Genomic DNA, 10,379 nt, shown 5'->3' with positions numbered 1-10,379 from the left:
GAGTTCTCAGCCACTTGTAGGTTGCTGGTATTTTCGTACCCCCACACTCCTGCCCCGTATAGAGCTACTGATTGGCATTTAGCTCTATATATCTTTAGAAGTACTACCGGCGGCCTCTTTCCCAATTTTATTGAAATATTTACGAGGGCCATAGTGGCTCTCATGAGATGGAATATTCTGGACTCGATTGCAGATTTCCAATTAAGTTTATGGTCGATAATAATTCCCAAGTATGGGTATTGTGCTGTGGTTGCGAGTTTCAGGTATATATCCTTTGTCCTTTTTTTCCCTGGTCCTGCTGTCATAACAATGGTTTTTTTGATGTTTATATGTAGATTCAATTTCCCCATAAATTGGGAATATCTATTTAGCGCCTTCTGGAGTTTTTAGGGGGGTGCGGGCCAGTATCACCGCGTCGTCCGCATAGAGTTGAGCTGGAATCGGACGATTTTTATTAATGGGAGATCCTGGCTGTGCACTTTACCACTGCTAACCAGTGCTAAGGGGCATGTGCTCTCTCCTCTAGACATGATAAAAATGGCTTACACCCAATTGGCACATTTAATTTACACAGACGTCCCTAGTAAAGTAGAACTACATGTACCCAGGGAATGTAAATTAAATGCTACTAGTGAGCCTGCAGCACCTATTGTGCCACCCATTTAATTAGCCCTTTAAAAATTGGCACTTTCTCTGAGCACCAATTCTGATGATGATGATAGGGACAAGAAGTGGACCCCGGGGAATCCAGGAGACAACAGGAGAGGCAAGGGAAAAGAAGAGTTCTCAAAAGACTTAGACTTATGGAAGGGGGTGATGAGGAACATGACGACAACGAGGCAGTCGTGGTGGACGGTGGCACAGAGGAGTCTGACATTTCTTTTCAACCTGCTCTGAGGGATGTGGCACAGGTAGCACTGACACCAGCTCCTATATTTGCAAAGCCCCAGCTGAGACCTGCCGCAACCCCTACCTCATGAGAAGCAGAGAGCCAATGGAAGGCACACCTACCTACCTGCAATTCTTCTTCAGGCATTTCAGTGGCACAGTAAAAAAGTATTCCTCCCCAGTTTGGGACTTTTTTATCGTTAGCAAAGAGAGGGAGCACATTGCAGTTCGCAGCGTTTGCAGCACAATTATTCATTGAGATAACCTGGTACAAATTATGGTACTATGGGCCAAATAACCCATATGAAAAACACCACACAACCAAGTGGGAGGATCACCTTAAAAAAATTGCTGAACATAGTAGTGGTGGTGAGGAGAGCCAGGGAACATCAGCTAAAAGTGCAATCACTGTGGAAAGTGATGATGAGGAAGAAGAGGGGGTCATCTTCATGCAAAGCAGCCCTGTCTCCAACAGTGCACCAGCAGATTCCCCCACCTCAGCAACTTCACAATGGCACAACACTCGGAGTGAGATTGAGACACAATGGCATACAGTGACTGCCCTACCACTACCCATATTGAGTCTACCACCACCATCTACTTCTTGAAAGACACCTATGTCAGTGGCCCTAGAAAAGAAGAAAATCCAGTCTACTATTAGGGGCATGTTTAGGCAGGAGGGGCTCTATGAGTGGAACCACCCAACCGCACGTTTGTACAATGGGACAGATCGCCCCTGGATTCTAAAAAACATTACTAATTGTAACAGTTCCCATCTAAATTACCTACTCACATGCCCCTGTCAAGAACGATATGTGGATATGACCACGAGGAAGGTGCGGACGAGGATGCTGGAGCACAAAAGTGCTTTCCGTTGCAAAAAGAGCGTTTCCAAACTGACGAAACACTTTATTGAGTTAAACCACAGTGAAACCGACTTCACCTGCACAGTCCTGGAGAAGCCGTTTATACCGTCACATATTGGGGACATAGCCAGATACCTGTTCATAAAGGAACAAAAATGGATATTCCGATTATCTACAGACTCTCGGTGTTTGAATGATGAAATTCCGTGGACCACGCGATGCCTAGCTGCTAGACATCATATTGGTCTTTCTGTGTAGCTGCACACTTATAGTCACATTTATGGGAGTATGAATAGCAATACCATACCATCTTAATTCCACGAATGTGAAACAACTTTTTCTACCAGTGCAGACAAGTCACAAACATTTTTTCTGTACAATTCTTTGAGCATAGTGAGGGACAGATTTCTGCCTCTCCTTGCTCGGGAACTGCATTATCCAGCAAGGTCTGTTCCTTTTCTCTATTGATATCAAAATGACCCCCGATAACAACATATCTCATCATAAGAAGTAATGATTTAGTACCCACACCTCTGTTTCGGGCGGCGCGAGTCTGTGACTTGATTCACCATACAGACTCGGTGTCTATTCCAAATCTACCTTCATTTTTGAGATGACACTTAATAAAATCCATTTACACCTGGCTATATTTCCCGTGTTCTGTAGATCCGTTTTTCCTTCCAGTTTGTTTTTCGCTAAATCGATTATTAAAAGATACCGCTAAATAAACAGCCAGAACTATGGACTTATTTTCTATCTCTCGCTCTACTAATCATTCTTTTCATTGGCATGTTATTTTCGATCTTTAGTTACACCAAGAACGGGACTACGAATTCTTAGTCCTATAGTTAAATTTGTCGTTCTCGCGCAGACACAACTTGAACTACAACTCCCATTACTTGTAGTTCTATGTCCTATGTTCTCGCGCGATTATAACTCGAACTACATCTCCCATCGTTTGTAGTTTAATCTAGATCTCGCGTTAATACGCGTCGAGAAGCATTGACACAATACGCCGCGTAATCAAAACAAACCTCTGTTTAGTGGCCCGAGAGACTAACGAAGCGGTGTTTTCAAAACGTGAGTTTTCAAAAACAGGAGACCATTATATGTGCTTGTTTTGGCGCGTTTCAGCTGTTGTCCACTGATAGAGGCGTGTCCTTAAAGCGCGTTGATAGGGGCACACTATGAAAGATGCACCTATAAATGAAGCTTTACTCCTCCCATACGTTGCCTCCCCCAACCTCAGACATAGCTCGGGGCAACGACAGAGAGGTGAGTGTAACCTCTGTGATATGGGGCTGAGATATTCTGGGAGCTCTAGCTTATATCACTACAGATAGTTATTTACCAATATCATGTAGTTCTAGTGCCTGTGGGTGAGCTTAGCTGGAGACAGGTTGTCAGAATATTAAGTAGAGGATAAGATATTGATAGGGACTCCAAACAAGTAGATAAGCCCAGTTTCTTTTTGCTTTATCTTGATCTGGACTGCCTTTTCTTATCCCCAGAGCGTGGCCTCCCTTACTCTGAGTTTGGTCCAGGTGAGGTGAAGCAATTTCCCCTGTCGAGAAGGGTGAGTAAGGAACTATTATACTCCTTTTTCAAACTGATTTATATTGTTATATATCCTATGCATTTATACCACTTTGCACTTTTTTTAGGTGATTTATACACCAGCTGACATGGAGGAATGGGAAGATATATCCTTTAAAGATGTCACTGTAATTTGATTTCTTTCTGTTTTTGAGTGTGGTTTGCACTTGCAGTAGCTAAAGTCTTTAAGAACAGAGGCCCTGATGAAAGCCAAGGGAGTATTTCCCCTATCTGGCAGAAACATGTTGGCCCCATAGCAGTCATTTGTTTACACTGCGTTTTTGCGCTGTTCTGGTTTTTAATTGAAAGAGGCTTACAGCCATTAAAGTTTCCTAACTGTGAGCTCTCTATTCCTTTTTAACTTCACTTTCCTCTACACTTTCACCCTTTGCACTGCACTTTGTTCCATTTGGTGGTCCTACGCATGGTCAACAAACGATCATGGGCTTGACCCCAGTCCTGCCAGGCGGTCCTGGAAGTAGTCTCATTGATCTAGAGACACACCAGCCCGGCCCTGTGGATGACCAGATGAGAAAAATCAGATCACCAACAAGATTTTGATGGTAATCCATCCCTGGATCTTGGGTCTCACCTACGTTTGCTGGTGGTTACATGCGTTGGATTGTTAAACTTTATACAAAGACCATTCTGTTATTCAGCTAACACTCTGTAGACTTTATACTGTGTATGGTCTCTGAAAGACTCTTGTTTCTTGTTAGACCCCCAGGTTTCTGTGTATTTATAGATTGTATATTAGGGGATGATAACCTGGGCAGGTCTTTAAACTTCCCTTAGACCCTCCAACCCCCGTTTAAGGTTTCTACAAAAATATTCTGCCCACTTTCGTTTCTTTTTCTGAAGGGGATGTTTTAAAATATAAGAGGTGGATTGAGAGCAAACAGAGATTTGGAAGAAGAACGTCTGAAACTTTGAACCCTACCCCACAGTTCTGGGGTGCTGCCTTCGACATACAGAGAGGGCAGTCTTGTGTCACAGCAGCCAACAACAACACCATCAACCAGAACACCGGCAACAACAGCAACAGAAGGACCAGATCCAACCTCTGCATTGTATTGGTTTCAAGTGGCAGGGCTCAAGTCCAGTGCAGAGGCGACGGCAAAACAGGTTGAGCAAGTGACAGCACCAATGACCATCCACAGGATGTTCCAGAGTATCTGGATGATTCAAAAGAGGTCCATGTGAATCAAAATCCATTGATGTATTGTATGGGAAGAAGCACCAAAAGCCAGAGCTCAGCAGACTGGCAGTAAAGTATCTGGCTTTTCTTGTCAGCAGTGTGTTTGGAGAACGTGTGTTCAGTGCAGCTGGTCCGGTTGTTATAGTGAGTAGGACCAGTCTCTTGCCTCAAAACATGGAGAGATTGACTATGATCAAAATGAACCATTTTATGCCACACAATTACACCTTTCCTGAAACAGTAGCACAGAAGGAGGAGGAGGAGGGTGATTGGAACGAAATTGAATCAAATGTGTTAGCTGACCAACTTTTGGGTGAACCACCTGAGTTTGAGGATGAACTCTACTTCCCAGATTAAGTATACCAGTGCCCCTATAGAACCTTTTAATTATTTCTCTAAATCTTAGTTCTATCTTCGCCAAACAAAAAAAAAGGCAGTGGCACATTATTATTTTTGTGTCAGATTTATGCTGCCACACCTTTTTTTGTCACATATATTACTGGCTTGCAGTTGTACCAGTGTGCATTGAAGAAGCAGCGAGAATTCCTTCATGGCATTGGGAACAATGCCCCCCCCCTCTCAAGCCTATTACCTGTCCCTTTTGGCATCACTTAGTACTAGAAGTGCTGCCCCAAAAGATCGTTTATTATTTACAATAATGCCAACCACTATCAAATTCCAATGTGTTACCTGCATTAAAGATAAATACCTAAACTACCCGTGCTTGGATTTGAAGAGGTAACTATAACTATTGCAACAGTGAGTGACTGATTGTGTGAGTGTTGATGATGATTGATGATTCATATGGTGGCAGACAGCGAGGGAGGGTATTGAACTGTAATGTGGGAACTTGCCTGAAATGAGTGATTTGCAAAGTTTGGAGCCTGAGTGATGGGCGATCATTTTTTCCCTTGAGGTGATTTGCCTTCACAAACTTACTCAGCAATAATTAATTAACTTGTATAGTTCACTCATATGATCCTTCTGTTTTGTTCATCATCTAGGATGACAGCCCCAGTCAATTGCTTGATTTACAAGACTGCCAGATTCCAATCTGTTGTTTGCAATAAAGGGGAGATAGTGTATCTATCAATGTGCTTGGATTGGAAAAGGTAACCATTGGACCATTAAGTGATCAAATTATTGAGTGACTGCGAGTGATGATTGATGTGAAGGCTGAAGTGAGGGAGGGTGTGTTGAACTGTAATATGGGAAATTTCTTGAGGTGATTATTAAATTGCCATGTTTTGGCTTGAGTGACAGGCGATTATTTTTTGCTTGGAGGTGATTGGCCCTTTCACACTTAGCCAGATTTAATTGCAGGGTCCTCTCTTTTTTCCTGTTTCTTCAGAGACCAGCACAGTCTCTTTAGTTAACAAACAAACACCTATGCAAAATACTACAATTCTGTTTCTCTACTTGTTCTTCAGCAGCAGTGCACTGCACGTCTATCTTGCTTGGGTCATGATGATGACTGGTCTGGGACGGAGTTACCCTGAGTCAGGACTCAGGAGGAGGATGGAAGAAGTCAGGGCAGGAGCTGCAGGACTACCTTATCAACAGCTATAAGCAAGATGTTATCGACTTGGGTTCACTCCCTAACATAAAAGACAGAACATTTAGAAATCTGATAACTTGGGTCTCGGGGACAGAAGGACTGTTTGCAATGCATGTATCTGTACTCTTTCATACTCATTCCTTTGTTTCCTTCCACAACAGATTGATGACGAATGATGTGCTGCCGCTCATTGCCCAGATGAATGTTGCCCTTGTGTAGTGTTTGTCTTTGTCAAACCTTTCCCCAAATCTCCCTTCCAATCCATTCATCAAACCCCTAAACCTGATTTATTGAGGTGTGGCTTAATTTACACCATCAATGGATCACATACTTGGTGGGGTGGATGTGGTAAATGCATTACCAACTTACTGCGGAATCTTCTAAGCAACAGCCCGCACTGTCCCCGTTTACCACCCCGCGCATGAAGAGTGAACCATATTTTAGATATAGAAAGAAGAACACCAGTCATTAGCATCATCATTCAGGCCTTCTGTTGCATAACCGTCAATGCCTAAACTAACCTGCCTACTCCAGACTTTGAGTCCAGTTTTTATAACTGGAGGAGTTTGTAAATAATACAACTAGCTCTCCATTAGCCAACACTTAATAGTATTGCTATTTTTAGTATTTTAGCAATATTAGTTGGAGCTCAGCTGGGTGTAACTGGAAGAGGGACCTTGCTTGTGAAGTTGTGATGCCTTCTCTCTTATTGCTTCATTTATATTCTGGCAAGCTAACTAGTATGGAGTAAACTGAACTAGTTAGCATAGTAAGTATGTACCTAACTGCTACCATTGTTTATCTAGGTTGTTGTAGACAATATAGGTCATCAGGGTAGCATTTCCCCTAATGGTCAAGATAGTTAAAGAAGTATAACTCTATAACTAAGTGCTATACTCTCTCTCTTACAAGCACATAAACAGGCTGCATAAAAGCTGAAGTCAGAAGTGAAAAGTAAAAGGAAAACAAACTATTCCAGGCATAAATTTAGATGAAATAAAATAGTTTCACCCATTATTCTTTTACAAAGAAAGACACCATCTCTACCCACAAAACATGCCCAGCCCTCTCCCCAACCACAACTGACCCAAGCCCTGAAGTTCCAAAAGTCAAAATGTCCAAGGAAAGTCATTCCCACTCCCTTCCCAACCTCTCTACCCAGCACCAACAAATAAGTCCCTCCCATAGAACGAAAAATTATAAAACGTGCTAGAAGAGGTCATTGTGGATGTCTGTCTGGAGCTGGTCCAGGCTCCTCTCCAGTGCATAATTTGTGCCGGTGCTTTCCAGTGCTTAGTACCAGCATTTTTATTTTAGGGCCGGGTCTACACGAGCTATCAGCTTTAGTATTGCCTGGATTTTTATGTAAATTTGGATGCCGTTGCCACCCGCCATATGTGGAGGCAAACGGAGGGCACAAACACACCCTGCCTGGGTGAGGTCCCTGCCTCAGTCTAACTAACAGCAATCATAGCCCAAGTGCACTACCAATGACTGCTTGAAATGGATTATTAGCCCGGCACCCTTCCTCCTTGGAGGATTGTCAAGTGTTTACTTCCAAGTCGGACCAATGCAGATTACTGTCTCCACTTTCCGCCCGCCCCAGCACACTGCGCAGCTGCAGCAATAGTCAGTCAACTCAAGAAGCAAGCAGCGTGTCACGCAGAAGCAGGCCTATGATTGAAAGTTTAAAGCTAAAAGGCAGTAAGTAATCATTTAATTTTCCTAACATGCACAAGTATGTCTTGTTTAATGTTTGAGGTACGTGCCCAGAAAAGTGTAGCCTCTCGTTTCTTGTGCTTGTTTTTATGTAAAAGTACCATAAGTTCTATTGCAAATTTCACTGCAGATTACCTGCCCTACAATCTTGTTTGCCCTGCTACCCGAGTGAAACTAATGTGTCTGCGTGGTGTTTCTACAGCAACCAGCCTTCCAGCTGCGTATCCTCTCTTTCATTTCTTGATGCGCACCGTGTTGTGTTCTTTATTACTGTATATTGCAGATATCTGAAAAAAGCATGCCGAGCCGAGAGCTAGGGCATATAAGGAGAAAGTGAAACTAATGGTAATAGGTAATGATTACGCTGCTTGGCACCTTCTCTCACGCTTGTCTATACCCAATAAAGTTGAAATCGGTATAAGAATGGGTATATGAATGCAGCATGTGTCCCTGACGGTTGTTCCAAAGTGGTTTAGTTGGAGTATGGCATTACTTACTGAGGAGCAATTAGGGCGGCCCCTCTCAGAGCCCCATCCAGTCTATCTGTGACAGTAAGTTCATCTCCACATGCTACTAGTTGGTCACCAAGGGCGAAATATGAGGACAAAAAAAAAATAGGTATTGAGGAGGACGCTTGAAACATGGATGCTCGAAATTGCAGTGTTTGTGACAAAAGGATTTATATTTCTAAATGATAAACCCTGTCATAATTGCAGTTAAGGTTTAAACTATGCCCATAAAAGAATAATTTTACATTGTATTGAACAATACTACAATACACACATTTGGTAGATGTGAGTGCAATCAAGTATGTCAAAAATGTGTCTTGGAATCGGTATAAGGAAATCGCAGCTCATTACAAGGCAAATTTAATAAATTCTATGCACAATAACGTCCACTTTGTGATCAGGACATAGGTCTAAGAATAAAGAAACTCCAGCTCTACAGTGTCAGGTGTAGTATAGTTACCAAGAAAGTCTTTCCGCAGCAATGGTAACCATGTTAAAAGTGTTCCCCAAACTATTCTCCTTGCTTATTCACCAGTTCTGAATATTGGGAAGGTGGGCAGCTGGGTTGATCACGAATATCTGATCGAATGAGCCTGTGTTTTTCACGATGGCTGCCCACCACTTATGGTGCTCAGAGGCATGGCTAAGGCATTCATACAGTTCAATATGTGGTACATGTATAGGGTATTTGGATGACTTCTTGTAACTTGCGAGACAGGACTCTCACCTTGGGTTTTCTTTAACATCCTGTTGCATTCTGGGATCTGTAATCTTGGTTTACTTTAATCATACCCATTGTACTAAAACTTGATTACACAGTTTACTAAAACAAAAGCACATGACTGGATTAGCGTTTACCTAATGATGAAGAGCCATCAAGTAAATACCCAACACCATCCCTTTAGATGGATTTTTTAGCAACACCAGTAAAGTACCTTGGTTTCCATGGGTGACGTGGGGGTGATTTTTCCCTGCGATTAAAGCAAACCATCACTTGATCTGGCCATCAACCTTTTCTCCATACAAAACCAGAGCGCACCACGTCATGAGCATCATTGTGTTTTTTTAACCAGCATTCCACAGGGTCAGAGAGGGCATCAATATTCTTTACAAAAATGTTATTGGCAAAACAATAAATAACTTTCCGCCTCCATTGTTGTGTATCCGCCCCTTCTTTACTTTGCCTGTCCATCCACTCTTGTCTATATGTCTTTCTTTGCCAGCTTATCTTTCCTCAGGTTCCATTTTTTTCAACAGATGTACTCTATTTCCCTCTTTTTAGATCCTCTTCCTCTTTCTACCCTATTGTCTCTAACCCTCTCTTTTGCTTCCACCCTTCATAGCACTCACTCTGTCTTCATTACCGCATTTACTTTCTTTTCTTCATGTTTCTCTCTCTCTTTCAGGCTCTGTCTTCTTCTCTTTCTTTTGTTCTCTAACTCTATTTGCATTCTGTGCTTCCACGTCATTCGCCTCCACGTCATTCACCTCCACTCATTCTGTCTCCTATTTTTCATTCTGTCCCAATCTGACTCCCTTTAATTCTCTTTCCCTCCCTCCGTTTGGCTTCCTGTTTTGCATTTTGTTTTGCAGTGCACATCAGTGTATACTCTTACATTGGTTGTACTTTCAGGTACCTTTTCTGTTGCACATGCTGTTGAAGATCTTTCAGCAGCACTGCACCTATAGTCTGAGACCCTTGGCCTACCCAGGCAGTGGAGACGTTTTAAGGCATGGGCAAAGTGGGCTCTGGTCACGGCCACAGGCCTTTCAGGGGGCCTCCTTATTAAGCCAGCTTTGTTCTGCAGAGAGTATTGCCCTGATTACTTTGACTAATTCTTAAACCATTTCACTTTTTAATGTGGGTGATATGTGAGAGTCTATAATGGACATTTTGCAGAGACCTGCTGTATTTATTCTTCATGTAACTTCCATAGAAATGTTTCTTTTAGACCAAAACAGCACCTCTCAAATGAGACATAGGAGGGCAACATTGAGATTACCTGCAGCAATATTAGTGCGCTGCTGCTGTGTTAAATATTGAA

This window comes from Lissotriton vulgaris, chromosome 8 (genome assembly GCF_964263255.1).
Source record: "Lissotriton vulgaris chromosome 8, aLisVul1.2, whole genome shotgun sequence".
NCBI classification, from domain to species: domain Eukaryota; kingdom Metazoa; phylum Chordata; class Amphibia; order Caudata; family Salamandridae; genus Lissotriton; species Lissotriton vulgaris.
This window is presented reverse-complemented; position numbering follows the sequence as displayed.